This window comes from Xyrauchen texanus, chromosome 4 (genome assembly GCF_025860055.1).
Source record: "Xyrauchen texanus isolate HMW12.3.18 chromosome 4, RBS_HiC_50CHRs, whole genome shotgun sequence".
Taxonomy (NCBI): domain Eukaryota; kingdom Metazoa; phylum Chordata; class Actinopteri; order Cypriniformes; family Catostomidae; genus Xyrauchen; species Xyrauchen texanus.
The window spans coordinates 42149162-42164535 of NC_068279.1; the positions used below are offsets into that span (position 1 = coordinate 42149162).

The 15374-nt window shown below is 41.6% G+C and overlaps 1 long non-coding RNA gene across 1 annotated transcript; it reads left to right on the top strand.

Annotated features, from left to right (window-relative positions):
- Nucleotides 1-213: 213 nt before the first annotated feature.
- On the top strand, nt 214-775 carry LOC127636475 (uncharacterized). Its single transcript, XR_007969611.1, has 3 exons — nt 214-291; nt 446-560; nt 682-775. It is a non-coding gene; the product is annotated as an uncharacterized LOC127636475 (long non-coding RNA).
- The last annotated feature ends 14599 nt before the right edge of the window (nt 776-15374 follow it).

The window sequence follows — 15374 nt, forward strand, 5'->3', positions numbered from 1 at the left end:
TCCTATAGTCTACACAGAATCTCTGGCTGCCATCTTTCTTTGGGACCAGGACAATAGGTGAGGCCCAAGCAGAGTGTGATGGTTCTATGATACCATTCTTCAACATTTCTTTAACTTGTTCTTGTACCACATCTTGTTTCTCTGGTGTCAATCTGTAGGGACGCTGTTTGATGGGTACAGGATGGACAGTATAAAGACAATGCTGGAGTACTTTTGTTCTTCCGAGCTGGAGGGTACAGACTTGAGGATTGTTCTCTAAGAGGTGGAGCAGTTGGCACTTCCTCTCGGGTGGTAAGTGTGCTGTGTCTACCAAGGTTTTAATTAACGTTTTTTCATCCAGATTATCTGTTGACTGGGACAACACCCGTGGCATTTGCTGTGGGGGAATAGAACTGAACAAGGTGAGAGTTCAGCTCTGCATTTTTATGTTGTTTTTCTTTTCCAGATGCTGGATACATCTAGCGGGAATACTAGCTCGTCCAGGCTGAAAAGGATAATTCTTGTTGGGAATTGACTTGAAGGAATATTCTCCATCTGCTACATTGATCTGAAGACCACTGGTGAATATAAAATCCAATCCTAAGACCACGGAGTATGCTAGAGTTTTAGTAGAAAGGATGGCTGCCGGTAGGGCAAAAACTTGGTTATGGAGTGTCATTTTGATATTTGTCCATCCTATAGGCACAGCGGTCTCACCATTTGCCAAGTAGAGTGGACCAAGGGCCCATGCCCGGAGTGGATCAGAGGATGCAAGCTCTGTCCATAAGCTCTCGTGTAACAGAGTGTAGCTTGCACCGGTGTCGACTATAGCCTTTCCTGTCCATCCGCCAATGGTAATCGGGACAACCAACTGTTGAGGTATACTCTCACATTTAGAAGTAAAAGATGCAGTCCCTGTAGATGGCTGGAATGGAGGTGTGACAGACAAGGTGTTATTTGATGGTGCTCCTGTTTTTTGTGCTGGAAAATTTCGCTTGTTTCCTGCAGGATTTTGAGTCGATGTGAAAGGTGAAGGAGTGTTGTGGACAGTTTCCAGGGGAATGCTGACCTTTACATCTCCAGCATTGGACGGCAGGTCTTTCCATTTGACGGTTAGGGGTAGGTTTGGGTGGTATAGATGAAGTCATAGTCCGCCCTTCATAATGCAGCTGATGAACATAGTCTTTTTCTAGTTGATGCCCAAGTTTTACCAGTTCATCCACTGTACTTACTCTGCTGCGAAGCTGACTGGCAAGGTATGGTTTAATGTTTTTTAGTATCATTTTAACTAACTCATACTCTGTCAGTGAAGGTTTCCAGCGCTTGCATAAAGCTCTGTAAGTGAAAGCGAAATCTCTAATGGACTCATTTTCCCCTTGGTTTCGGGTGCGGACACGCTCAGCTAGCTCGTCTTCATAATCCTCAGAAAGAAATGCTGTGAGAAATGCGGACTCAAACTCACTCCAGGTCGTAACAGAAGATCTAGCCACTTCCCACCAGTCCCGTGCTGTTCCATAAAGGACAGTGCGAAAGGTTGCCAGAATGTCTGTATCCTCTAAGGGGTGTAATGCCATAAAGTCATGACATCTAGTTAAATATAACAGAGGGTCACTATCATCTGAGGATCTGCCAAAGGTGGGAAAAGTTAGCTTCAAATGATCACTCTTGACCACAGATGTTGGGTGCGAAAGAGGTGGAAGTACAGACGCGGATGTGTGGGGTTTTAATGTTTCACCTTCTGCAGCAGTGGAGTGAGGAGGTGATTTGAGTGTCATCGAGTTTGAGTGTTTCCCAGGAAACTTGAAGTAACTGCTTATTTCTGATTTCAGCTCTTTCAAGGCGTCGCTTACGGCATTCAATTGGACGCTACATTGAGTGATCTCCTGAAAAAGTTGGCCACAATCCTTTTGAGAGATGTCCTGCATTTTCTGGATGTCTTTCTGCACCTCTAGTTGGAATTGCTCCACCATGAATCGGACTTCAGAGATTAATGTGTGCTCACTTTTCTGCAGTTCTTCTGTCACCATCACTTTCATGGCTTTTGTCAGCTGATCAGTGTCCTCTCCATCATGTTGTTTTTTAGCAGTAATCGTGGCCTGAAGCTGCTGATGGTTGGATTTTATCTTAGCAGTCAAGGTTTCGATCTTGGCATCCTGCTGTGAAGTGGTAGTTTCAAGTCCCTGGGTGAGTACTTTCAAAGCTTTGTCCTGCTGATTGAGACAATTAAACAGGACATCCCAGTTCCCTTGTACGTGCTCTGACAATTGATACACTCCTCTGCCAGGTGTTGGGAGAAATGCAGGCAAGTCCTGCGGCGTTCCTGACGGTGTAAATTCCATGGAAGTACACAACTGCATGTTAACAGTCGGTAGAGGAGCCCTTTCTCCTGGAAGTGGAGTGGAAAACTGCACATGGGTTCTTGTAGTAGGACTGCGAAACTCTGTGGGTGTGGTGTAGAAAGTGGGAACAGGAGGTGGTTGTCGGAGCTGCTGTTGGGTTTGCTGCACCAGGGGCCAGTTTGGTGTGGCAATGTCTGGAGGATCAATTTCCACAAAAGTGGATTGTGGGGGAGGGGTATGGGCCATAGTTGACTTGTATGTGTGAATATGGCAACGGTCAATTGTGAAATGTGGAAAAAAATAAAATATCAGAAATGAGAACCCTATTTGGCCGGTCTCAAATTCTTTTGGGCAAAATGGGGCACCTAAAATAACAACCTACAGAGTAGTGACACTTTCACAATTAGGAAAGAAAATACTATAGAACCTTTGTGCATTACTTTTGAGCAAAATGGGGCACCAAAATAACAACCTACAGAGTAGTGACACTTTCACAAAGGTATTTTTTATTTATTTTTTTTTTCACAATTTGGCTGCAAACGTTCCAAAATGTCTGTTGGATGGACCACGGTTCAATTCAACCAAAGTTCAAATGATCACAAAAAAAAGAGTTAAATGTTCATTCTGTTATTGCTACGGTTCACAAGAACAAATATCTGATGATCACAAGGAAAAAAACCCAAAACAAAACAGTTCAAAGAAATCGTATTACTTTCAAGTTTCAAGTTCAGGTTCAAGTTTCAAGTCTCTGAGGGTCCCTGTTTGGGTGCCACTCTGTAACGGTAGCGGCCTGGTAATAAATTCAACAATCAACCAACGATTGTTGAAATAAAAGTTAATACGTTTGGGTGCCAGACAGGTGTACCCTGTCACTATGTTCAGACCAATAACCCAGATAGCTTGGATGCCACCAGTTACATACACGAAAATACAAATATAAATCACAAACGACAGTGCCAACTCAGTTTTAGAAAGGTCTGTATTTCACACCATTTCTCACAAGAAAAGAACAAAAAGGGAAAAAAATAATAATATATACAACCACTTTAAACTGTCAGTCAAATTTTTTTTCACAAAGACCACAGATTTCACCGTTAGTCCATCCAGGCACAGAGTCAGAATTTGTGAACAAAAGGAATATCAAAAATGTCAATTTTGTTAGGTAGCAAAATAAAAAAAAACTCCAAAGCCAAACAAAATCGAGCCAAAACAAATAAAATAAAAAAAATATTACTCACTGTTTAGTTTGTGGGGAACCGGAATACCCGGATGTATAAAGTGCAGAGGTGAATTTGTGTGAGTGTTTTGGATAACCAGCCGCAAACCCAGCCACGCCGTAGCCTTTAGCAATGGTGAAACTCTGTTGGATGGTAACCGGGAACAACCCAGGATCCAGACGGCACTTAATACAGCTCGCTTGGGGTTCTTTACACGCTCCGCACTGAAGACATCGTTATGGAGAGCGTTTTTTTTCTCACCAGCAACCGCTCCAGCAGAGACACAGCGTTTTACCCGCTGACGATTTTGTCACCGCCTCCCAGGTAAGTGCAAACACCACCTTACTTTTTCTTTAGTATTTCCCTTCGTCTAACCCCCAACAGCTCGTTCGGTTCATGCATTTACTTTTGGCGTTTCGACGGTTATTGAGGCTTTCCTGTTCTCACCTCGATAAATCGCACTCTTAACAACAATTTCACGTCTTTTTCCCACACTCTTTTTTTCTTTTGTTTTGTTTTTCCTCCTCCTTTTATGTGACAACCACATTTCCTTTTTCCCTCACTTAGCAACGGAAATGGGCGGAGACAACCTTGATCTAATTATTTAATTTGTTTTTGTAATGTTTCAGCTCCGCCACAACAGGGACTAGTGTTTTACAGGCACATGACCACACACACACACACACACACACACACACACACACACACACACACACACACACACACACACACACACACACACACACACACACACACACGGTTCATTACCAAGACTAAGGTGATTTAAGAGTACTGGAGCTTATACACAATACACAACTGCACTATCCAACATTACAGGGACTAGTGTTTTACTGGTACATGACCACACACACACACACACGACAACACTGTGTATATTACCAAGACTAAGGTGATTAAAGAGAACTGGATCTTCAACACAATACACAAAAAAATTACATTACAGGGAGTGTTTTAAAAGTACTTTAATTGCAACACCATTTGGAACATTTTTCCAGATTTGAATCATTCAAAACTTTTCCCCCCAAAAAAAGACAAAACAGCCGTTTTGAAACAGGCAAATTTTAAAATGTTATTAAACAGGCATTGAAATGTATTGATATTAACTTACTGAACATGCAATGGATGCCAAACACATGAGAAACTTTTGAGGGACCAACCAAAAGAAATGGCAATTCTGTTAGCATTTCCTCCCCCTCATGTTTTTTCAAACCTGTATGACTTTCTATCTTCAGGGGAACACGCAAGGAGACGTTTAGCAGAATGTTAGGGCCAACCTCAGCAGGAATAAAGTTACGGACACGAGTTTACCGTATAAACACCTTCTGAGAGAATAGAGATACGGACACGAGTCTACCGCATACACACCTTCTGAGAGAATAGATACGGGCACGAGTTTACCGTATAAACACCTTCTGAGAGAATAGAGATACGGACACGAGTTTACCGCATACACACCTTCTGAGAGAATAGAGATACGGACACGAGTTTACCGCATACACACCTTCTGAGAGAATAGAGATACGGACACGAGTTTACCGCATACACACCTTCTGAGAGAATAGAGATACGGACACGAGTTTACCGTATAAACACCTGAGAGAATAGAGATACGGACACGAGTTTACCGCATACACACCTTCTGAGAGAATAGAGATACGGACACGAGTTTACTGTATAAACACCTGAGAGAATAGAGATACGGACACGAGTTTACCGTATAAACACCTTCTGAGAGAATAGAGATACGGACACGAGTTTACCGCATACACACCTTCTGAGAGAATAGAGATACGGACACGAGTTTACCGTATAAACACCTTCTGAGAGAATAGAGATACGGACACGAGTTTATTCTCTCAGAAGGTGTTTATACAGTAAACTCATGTCCGTAACTCTATTCCTGCTGAGGTTGGCCCTAACATTCTGCTAAACGTCTCCTTGCGTGTTCCCCTGAAGATAGAAAGTCATACAGGTTTGAAAAAACAATGAGGGGGAGGAAATGCTAACAGAATTGCCTTTTGCTCACAAACTACTGTTGCCATAAGTTTCTTACTATAGTATGAAAAAACCAAGCATAGTAATAATCAAAATAGCGCAACATCAAATAAGACATGTAACTTTACTTGATTTGGGCTTTCCTTTTAAACTAATTCCACGATTTCTGACAAAATCTCTGATGTTTTGAGCACTGCGCCTTGCCAAAACAGGATCTTCAGCTGTCTTACACTGCTGGCATTCAGTCAGTGTGGCCAGTTTCCCTTTGCTTATATGTGCCTTAAAATGTTTCATTACAGCGCTAATTTCCGCATTCGACCAGCACACTTTTTGTCCTCTGCGTGGGTTTTCAATTTCTGCCTCACTCTCATTCGCTGTACAGAATAATTAATACATTAGAAAGCTCCAACTATATGAGACCACATGTACTTACAATGATGGTTGTGTTCCAAATTTAACCTCAGGTACCTTTCGAAAATTCAGTGGCTTCCTCGATGGGCATCTTCTGAACATCTGGAAGAAATCAGTTATATACCAATCAGGAAACTCGGATGTAACTTAAACTTACAGCTGGTTATAAACCAGATATCTTGATGACATTACAAACAAAATATTCAAAATATTATTCTAGAGATTACATATCAGCCTGTTAAACAGCTGCTTTTTAAAACTTGTGTTCATCTGTCATTTCTGTTTTTGGCGAACATGAAAACTATCAACTTACTGGTTGATCCTTAATTTCAATAATGTTCTGTTAGAAAAGTTGCAATATATGCACAATACAGTATAATTGTATTTATGCATTTAAAGCCAATAATCTAATGAAAATGATGGGTTGAAATAATAATAAGTTTATGAACATGTTTGTTTGACACATACCAAAATCACTGGAGACACCTACAGCTCCAGCAGGAGCATCATCCTCAGACTCGCTCTCATCAGGATCACTGGCATCAGAATCTGTAATACTGATCTCATCTTGAAGAAAAAGGGAAATTTACATTTACATTTATGCATTTGGCAGACGCTTTTATCCAAAGCGACTTACAGTGCACTTATTACAGGGACAATCCCCCCCGGAGCAACCTGGAGTTAAGTGTCTTACTCAAGGACACAATGGTGGTGGCCGTGGGGTTTGGTCTCGTGGGCGCGTTTATTAACTAACACTCGAGCGGTTCGTAACCGCTTTATGTGAGTGTGCTCTGATAGGGACACGGGATGTGTAATGCTTGTGTGTAGGGGTGAACACTGGGTTGTGGGCACATTTTCTACACATAAGACATGTTTGCTCTTTACAAGATTTATTTGGGTCGCCGTGAAAATGGCGTTTGAGCGCAGGCAAGCGGGTGTTAACACCGGCTTGTTGGCTGCTGAATCTACCACTGTAGTAGCCTGAGAGAAGGTGACTGACAGGGGGCGAAGCTTTGACGGTGGTCCGGCCGCAGCGGGACTGATCCGTCGTTTTGTCAACAAAGCTAGGAGGACTTTGGTTGTTCAGGTTTCAGCGCAATTCTAGGCTGAAGATGCTCGTGCAGGAGGCTCACGTGGGCGGCCTGCAGAGGAGTTAGCGCGACGAGGCAGAAAGAGATTCATGGCTTGTGTGGCTTTTTGGACCTCTGAAAACCGGTCAATGATGCCACTCACCGCGGAGCCGAAGAGACCGGATGGAGAGAGCGGTGCGTTGAGGAAAGTAGAGCGCTCTGCTTCTCCCATGTCGGCTAGCGTTAGCCACAGATGTCTCTCGGTCACAGTCAGCGCGGCCATGCACTTCCCTATAGCTTGGGCTGCAGCTTTGGTAGCGCGGAGGGCGAGGTCCGTCGCACTTATGTCTGCAACCGCCTCTAGATGCCTGCTTTCCTCATCCCACTCCCGTAGAAGGTCCGCTTGGAGGATCTGTAAGACGGCCATAGAGTGCAGAGCAGATGCGGCTTGGCCGGCGGCGGAATAGGCGCGGCCAACACAGGCAGAAGTTGTTCTGCAGGCCTTAGACGGGAGCACTGGTTTTGACCGCCATCTCGCGGAGGGCGGGCAAAGATGTGCTGCTACCGCATCCTCGACCGGAGGGATGGAAGCGTAGCCCTTCTCGGTGGCGCCGTCCACCGAAGCAAGAGAGGTGGAGACATGGGATCGGACCCTGGCCGAGAAAGGCGCGTTCCATGATTTGGAAAGCTCAGCGTGGAGTTCCGGCAGGAAGGGAGCGGCCTGGGCAGCGGGTGCTGCGCGGCGGCGGCTCTGAAGAAAGCAGCCGTCGAGTCTGTTGGGTGCCTGCTCAGGGGGCGGTGACCACTCGAGCCCGAGGCGGTCGACGGCCTGTGTGAGGAGGCGTGTTAGTTCCCCTTCGACCCCGGCGCGGGTCCTGCTGGATTCTTGGGCCGAGGAGACGGCGTGACAGCCTGACCACTCCTCGCTGTCCGAAGCCATGATGGAACAGCCCTTATCCTCCGCTTCTTCATCCGAGAAGGCAGCAGAGCAGCCGCTCGGCGGCAACTGCGCATCCCGGGTGGGCGGGGAGGGTGAAGGCGATGCTCGAGGGAGGGGCTCCGGCGAGGCAATCGCTTCTACCACTGGTTCCGGCAGCCTTTGAGAGCGGCGCTTTTTTCTGCGCGGCTGAATGGAAGGCGGCGCGGCGGCTTCGGTCCTGAGCGCTTCGAGTCGAGCCCGCAGGGTCGACATCGGCAGCTCCTCGCAGAGAACGCATCCGCCTTCAGCGAGGGCGAGCTCTGCATGCCCCAGTCCCAGGCAGAGAGCGCAGATGATGTGCCGGTCTCCGGTACTGAGAGGGGCGCGACATGAGGCGCAAGTGGTGCGAGGCATCTTTAAAAAGACGCTCGTGCTCTTTTGTGAAAGTTCGTAAGAACTAGCTTGCTTTTAAAAAGGATACGTCGCCGGATGGCGTAGCTCGCAGGATGGCTGAAGGTGGCTGAGACGGCCGGCTTCTTCGAGCACTGTCCACGCTTGCTTGATGCCCCTCGAACGGCGACGCGGCTTCCAGTTCAGAGATGCGAAGAGCTTCGCTGAAGAGATGAAAATCAGGGTTCCAGCCTACGAACTACGCTTATATGCACTCTAGTCACGCCCATTTTGGCGGGCTTTGACGCAGTGAGCCCGCGGACGCCTCTCATTGGATGCGAGTTCGCCCAAGCTCGTCTATAGGCTGCAGCAGTTGCCGCAGAGCAACCAATGAGCTCGCTAGATAGCCCGCTCAAGGTCTGCAGCTGCCGCACTGCGTTGACAATGGATACAAAATTAAGGATAATTTTTTGGCTTCAATATCTCAGAAAAGATGAATCTTTCCCGTAGCGTAAGCTAGCTTACGCAATACGAGAGAACCTCTCGTAAGAGAACATGTGGTTTAAGTGGACTCGTTTTCATGGTAGGCCTACACATGTTTTTAGTAATTTACACAAAATGTTCAACATTAAATATTTAGCTAACAGTCTGAAGTTACCTAGCAGCAGTGAACACAAGGCTAACATCAAAAGGACTAGACAGAAAATATGATTATCCTGACCTAATTAACTCACATCTTTCTTTTCATCCATGACATTAAAGATACCCATTGTTGTTTCTGGCGTTCCATCGCTGTCTGTGCCGCAACCGCTATACAGTATGTGCTCTGGCAGGTCATTATAACGTTCAGTGAGCTATTTTACACAGGCTCGTTCCTGCTCCTCCGAGGCAATGACGGCGGGCGGTTAAAAATCACAACAAACGAATTTGAAAGTGGGGGGTGAACTTGCAATAGACAGTAAAAGGAACTTGCGCTCCATGCTTTCAACGACGACGCAAACATGACATATGGTTCTCAATCACACTGTGCTGCCAGGACCCGCCCTGCTCAGCTTGTAACGTTAGCTAGAGATGCGTTCCTCTCAATTGATTTCAACTACCATATGAGTCGAAAATATTAAACCGCATGCAAAAAAAAATTCCCCTCATGGCCGCACGCCAGAGATCCGGCATGGTGCCAGAATACTTTAAGCCCTGAGGACATCATACGAACATGTTCCTGTTGTTTGACGTGACTGGAGAATCTCAGTGTGTGTTAGTTTGACAGAATCCTGGTCTATGAGGACACAGTTTTATGAGGACATCATACAAACATGTTCCTGTTGTTTGACGTGACTGGAGAATCTCAGTGTGTGTGTTAGTTTGACAGAATCCTGGTCTATGAGGACACTAGTTTTACCGGGACACTGGTAACTAGATACATTTGGACTGCACCCCGAGTTCAAGTGTTTGTATGAGAGTGATACAAGACAACGCGCCTGTGCCAGTTGTACAGTAAGTGATCAGGACTAATAATCATAATGATTCAATCATAAATAAGTGACATAACTGTGGCAAACACTTCTGAGGAACACTGAAATCTGTTGTATTCTTTAAGGACTAACTCAATTATTAAATTAACTTCTTGAATACCTTTAGAGTCTTTTCAGTTGTCATCTGAAAGAAGTTTTTAAAAAAAACAAAATATTACTTGACAAATAATTACTATTGTAGAATTACTTATTGAAAGTCTATTTTAACCAAAGAGGCTACTTTATTTACCTTCTATTATGATTACATTTTATCTAACAAGTACAATTATGAGTTTTCAATATTGGCATGAGCTGTTCTTGAGATGTCCTCATAAAACAGGTGTAAAGCTACGCACAAATTGACATACTGTAATCACCACACATTTAATGTAAAACAAAATAAAATCCATTATATTTGACCTTTAATATTTTTAACCTTTGAAATAATCCAATAAATAAAAGTTGTTATTGTAAAGGTTTGAAAGTGACTAGCTAAAATCAACTTTATATACCTGAGATCCACCTGCATGCGTTTGCTCAGCCATGATGTTTGATCCGTGTCTCAAGCTAATGACGTAACTTCCAGAGAGGCATCACTGAGCCCGTTGTACACGCCCCAATCCCCTGACTCCACCCCCACGTCAAAACAGTGCCATAAAGTGAAACGCAGAGAAAAGTGAAGCGCAAAGGCAAAACGGTATCACGAGCTCACACGTGATGGAAATGCAGATTAAAAGGAGCGTTGCAAAGAAAAAGATGTGTGGCAAAATCATTGCTGCCTAAAAATCTGTTGCAGAGATAAAAAAGGATAAAAGATCTTTAGATTATTTTACAACAGTCATTGATTTTTGCAATTAATTACATCTTGATTTTTGCTATATTTTATTTATATTTTGCAATTCTTTATTTTTGTTTGCAAAACTTTCTTTTTTTTCTCTCGATATTTTATTTTACGTTTGTGATACTTAATTTTTGTTTTAAATTTTTTTTTTTTTGTTTGCTCAATACTTTTTTGTTTTGCAAAACTTTATTTTATTTTGCAATACTTTATATTTTTGCAAATATATGTGGCATGGAATTGATCCCATACACGTACGCTGAGCTGAATGATCGCTTGACAGAGCGAAACTCAGTCAGTGTTCAGCAAGTGGAAATATATCTATGCTAAACTTATACTTGGCATCTATATTTTCATTTTAATTTCCTGTAGAATCCACGACAACAAAGCACTGCAACAAGCGCTTCCTTGTGGATGTAATACGCGAATGTAAATTAGCGGAGTAAACTCTGCGAAAACCAGTGGAGAAAACCCGAAAGTAAAACAGCTAATTTTATAATTAAATATTGTGATACTTTGCGCTACTGTATCGATATAAATTGCGTGTGCAAAATATCACGATACTGAACAGAATCAATTTTTTTTCCCCTCCGCCAATAATTTTGAATACAATTATAAATAAACACTATTGCTAAGACTAAGTCTTAGGCATGTTAGTATTTTCACCCAAAATAAAAAATTGTTCCAAGCCAGTTATTTAAATATATTTTGCTGTATTGTGTCAGTAGGAAAAGTTTACATTTACATTTTATATTTGCACAGATTTATTTTCCCATTAACTAATAATCCAGTGAATCTTTTGTATTCACAACAAGTCTGACAACTGGTATGATGTGATCTCACCTTCACTGAATCTGTCTGTGACTACATGAAGAAACAGAAAAAGCTGAGACGGACTAAATCCAGAAGTTCCGCAGCAATGTATCAAAGTTTGAAGAAACTTTCCAGCACAGCTATATGACTGTGAAAAGTTTTAGGCACATGTGCAAAAGGCTGTAAAGTCAGGATGCTTTCAAAAATAAAGCCAAGAATATATTTTAATCTATCAATTAACCTTTATTAACTAAATCAAATCAATATTTGGTGTGATCACACTTTGTGTTTAAAACGGCTTTTGTCCAGGTACACTTGCAGTTTTTCAGTTAGACTTACAGGAAGGTTTCTTCAAGCATCTTAGAGATGTTTCCACAGTTTCTTAATGTAGCCTAACCCCAGACAGACTCGATGATGGTGACGTTAGATCTCCGTGTGGAGCACTGGCTGTTGTCAGACTCCATGTGCATATACAAATTAGGGCTGGCCGGTATATCGAGTTTGAACAATATATCGATATATTTTTTTCTAACGATATGGAATGAGGCAATACCGTTTATATTGATACAGTAGCTAGCTTGATATGAGCACATCTGAAAAATACCGGAGAAAAAAAATAGAGCCGCTGCAGTGAAAGTACATAGTACAATTTGTCCTAAACATGATATATTAAGGGCTTCAAAATAACTGGTCAAATATATTTAACAAGTTTAAAGCAGCTACTGACAGACACTGCTGCTGCCTGACAGATAAATACTTAGGCTGTTGAATGCGTTGGAGATGTGGTGCTTTCCTCAGTGCTTAACTTACATTTCGCAGGTATATTCTCCATCTGTAAATGTTAGACACTGTCACGAGAGGACGAGCTTCTGAAGTGAATCTCCTCTAAATCTCAAGCTTCCGTGAACGAGCGCCGCGCGCGCATGTGCGCCAATCAGACGGAGCACAATAGAATAGTAGCACAATAATTATGACTAAAATGCATATTTGTTGTTGGAGACAGTAAATGTGCTATATGTGGAATTTTAAACCTACAAGTATATTTTTATGAAAGTGACCATTATAAATGGGGTAATCAAATGCAGGTTGTTTTTATTTTAATTTTTAGTTTAGCCTTTAGTCAATTTAAAAACAAAAGCATTATTTTTGTTTTTAGATTGTAATGTTACAATGTTAGAATGTAATGTGCTTTTAACCACCTTTTTTTGCAAATAATATATTGCATACATCCACTATATTTGTTACCATATCCTTCAATATCAACATTGTTTGTAGGATATCATTGGGCAGGATGTGATTATTATTTTTTATATCCAAATATTTCTTTATCAAAATAGAATACTGTAGAAAGTAACGAGATATTTATTGTATATCGCCATTTAACCAAAAAATACAGAGATATGAATTTTTGGCCATATCGCCCAGCCCAAAACAAATCTTACTGGATTATAACAATTAATGGCAAAATTAGTGTGTGGAAATTTAAAATGACATTTCCTAATAACACATTAAAGCAAAATATATAAATAACTGGCTTAATAAGTGCCTAACACTTCTGCACAGTACTGTACATTTTATATATATATATATATATATATATATATATATATATATATATATATATATATATATATATATATATATATATATATATTCATTCAATACATGTACATACCAGAGGAGTTTTCCATCGTAACGAAACTCAAACAAGAATACTTTGAGGGCGTTGTGATATATTCTTTGCCTCCGCTCACATTCTTCTTTGCTTATGAGGTCTCCTCTGTATTCCAACAGGAAATCTCCCTTATCAAACTCAGTGCAACTGAACACACCTCTCCCTACACAACAAGTAAAATCACTGTAATGGCATATAATTTGAAAAAAAAAAACAAAAAAATAAACACTTATTTAACTGACCTTTAGAATCATTGATAAATCTGCCGGATTATGAGGACACTCATTTTACAATACACAAAATATGTCATTTCAGTGGGTAACAGGGACGAATGTGTTTTACAGGCACATGACCACACACACACACACACACACACACACACCTGACGATATGGTTCATTACCAAGACTAAGGTGATTTAGGAGTACTGGAGCTTATACACAATTGCACTATCCAACATTACAGGGACTAGTGTTTTACAGGCACATGACCACACACACACACACAAACCTGACGATATGGTTCATTACCAAGACTAAGGTGATTTAAGAGTACTGGAGCTTATACACAATACACAACTGCACTATCCAACATTACAGGGACTAGTGTTTTACTGGTACATGACCACACACTCAGTGCAACTGAACACACCTCTCCCTACACAACAAGTAAAATCACTGTAATGGCATATAATTTGAATTTTTTATTTTTTTTTTAAAAACTTATTTAACTGACCTTTAGAATCATTGACAAATCTGCCATCAAGCCCTTCTTTGTCTTTTTTAAGAAGGGAAAACTGTATGGCCTGCTCCAGAGGCTTGGGCTTCCTCCTTCGCCGTTTAACTTCAGCCATTATCTGATGTGCCTGCGGTCACAGAAAAAGACCCTCAATAATTCTGAATATTGCATTTAATTTGCAAGTTTGTTTTCAATATAAACATTGACAGTTCTATTGTTACAGAATATATGTTATTACATTCAGGGGTAATAAGAGCGCATCTTGAACAATCACTTTAATACCCAGCAGAACAGCAGCACGTCAGGATACTGGGTAATAATATATTATATAATATTATATCCATCTCCCTCCTCTTCAACAGACATCATGCCAATGCATTATTATGATGGATAGTCATTTATGTGCTCAAAAAGTTGCAGTTACAATTCTAGTGAAATCGAAAACAAGTTAAAACGGACAAACATCGCTGACTCTCTATTGGCAATCTGCTGACAATCACTAACGTTAAAGTTATGCTAGCGCCGTCATCAAGCGATATAGCTGCTTTCTGACAATAAAATGAGCAGCGAAGATCTTGCAAGACATGCACAAACAAGCCAGACTGACCCACAAGCGATTAAACAGCAGTATAACTTACCTTTCCAGTAAAAGTTTCTTCAAACAGGCGCAATGGTTAAAAAGGGCCTTCTCGTGTGCAGTTTCTATCTGTACAACCTGGAAATTAAAGTGACGCATCACTACACCACTGATTACCATATTAATTATAATATAAACTTAAAAATAATATAAACACGTATTTAAATAAGCATCTATGATGTATGCCTATGAGTAAACAATGTGTTTATACTTATTATTAATTGCAAATAAGCTAACGAGATAATAGTCAGTTCACGTTTCTCTATTAAACTGACTGACAACTGCTTTCAAGTTATTTTCATAATTTATTATATGATATTTAAGGAATATGTTTAACTGCAGGATTACTATGCATCACATATTTAATTCATAATCGATAAATTAGTGAGAATTATAATAATTACTTAGTATTTTGTATATTAACTCACGTGTATGCAGCATGGTATGCAGCCAAGGTGCTGAAAGGAGCTCCGCCCACCGGCGCCATTTTGTTTTCGCGATTTCCCGCCAACTGGTACCGATCTGACAAATCACAGGCCTCAAAGCATACACTTGCGTAAAAAATGCAAATTTTTGATGACGCAGATGTAATACCAGGACCTGGCTACAGGGGCGACACTCTCGAAATCAGGGATACACTGTGTATGGTGAAATTTCAGGGTTTTGTGGTATGTAAGGACATTGCGCCAAAATTTGAGAGGGAGCTTCTGAGACATAGTAGATAGCGTTTACACTGTCGGAATTATAAGGACATGGCCTCTGTCCTCATAAACCCAAATGTCCCCGTAGTGCTGGTGCGTATTCAGGTCAAAAGTCCTCGTA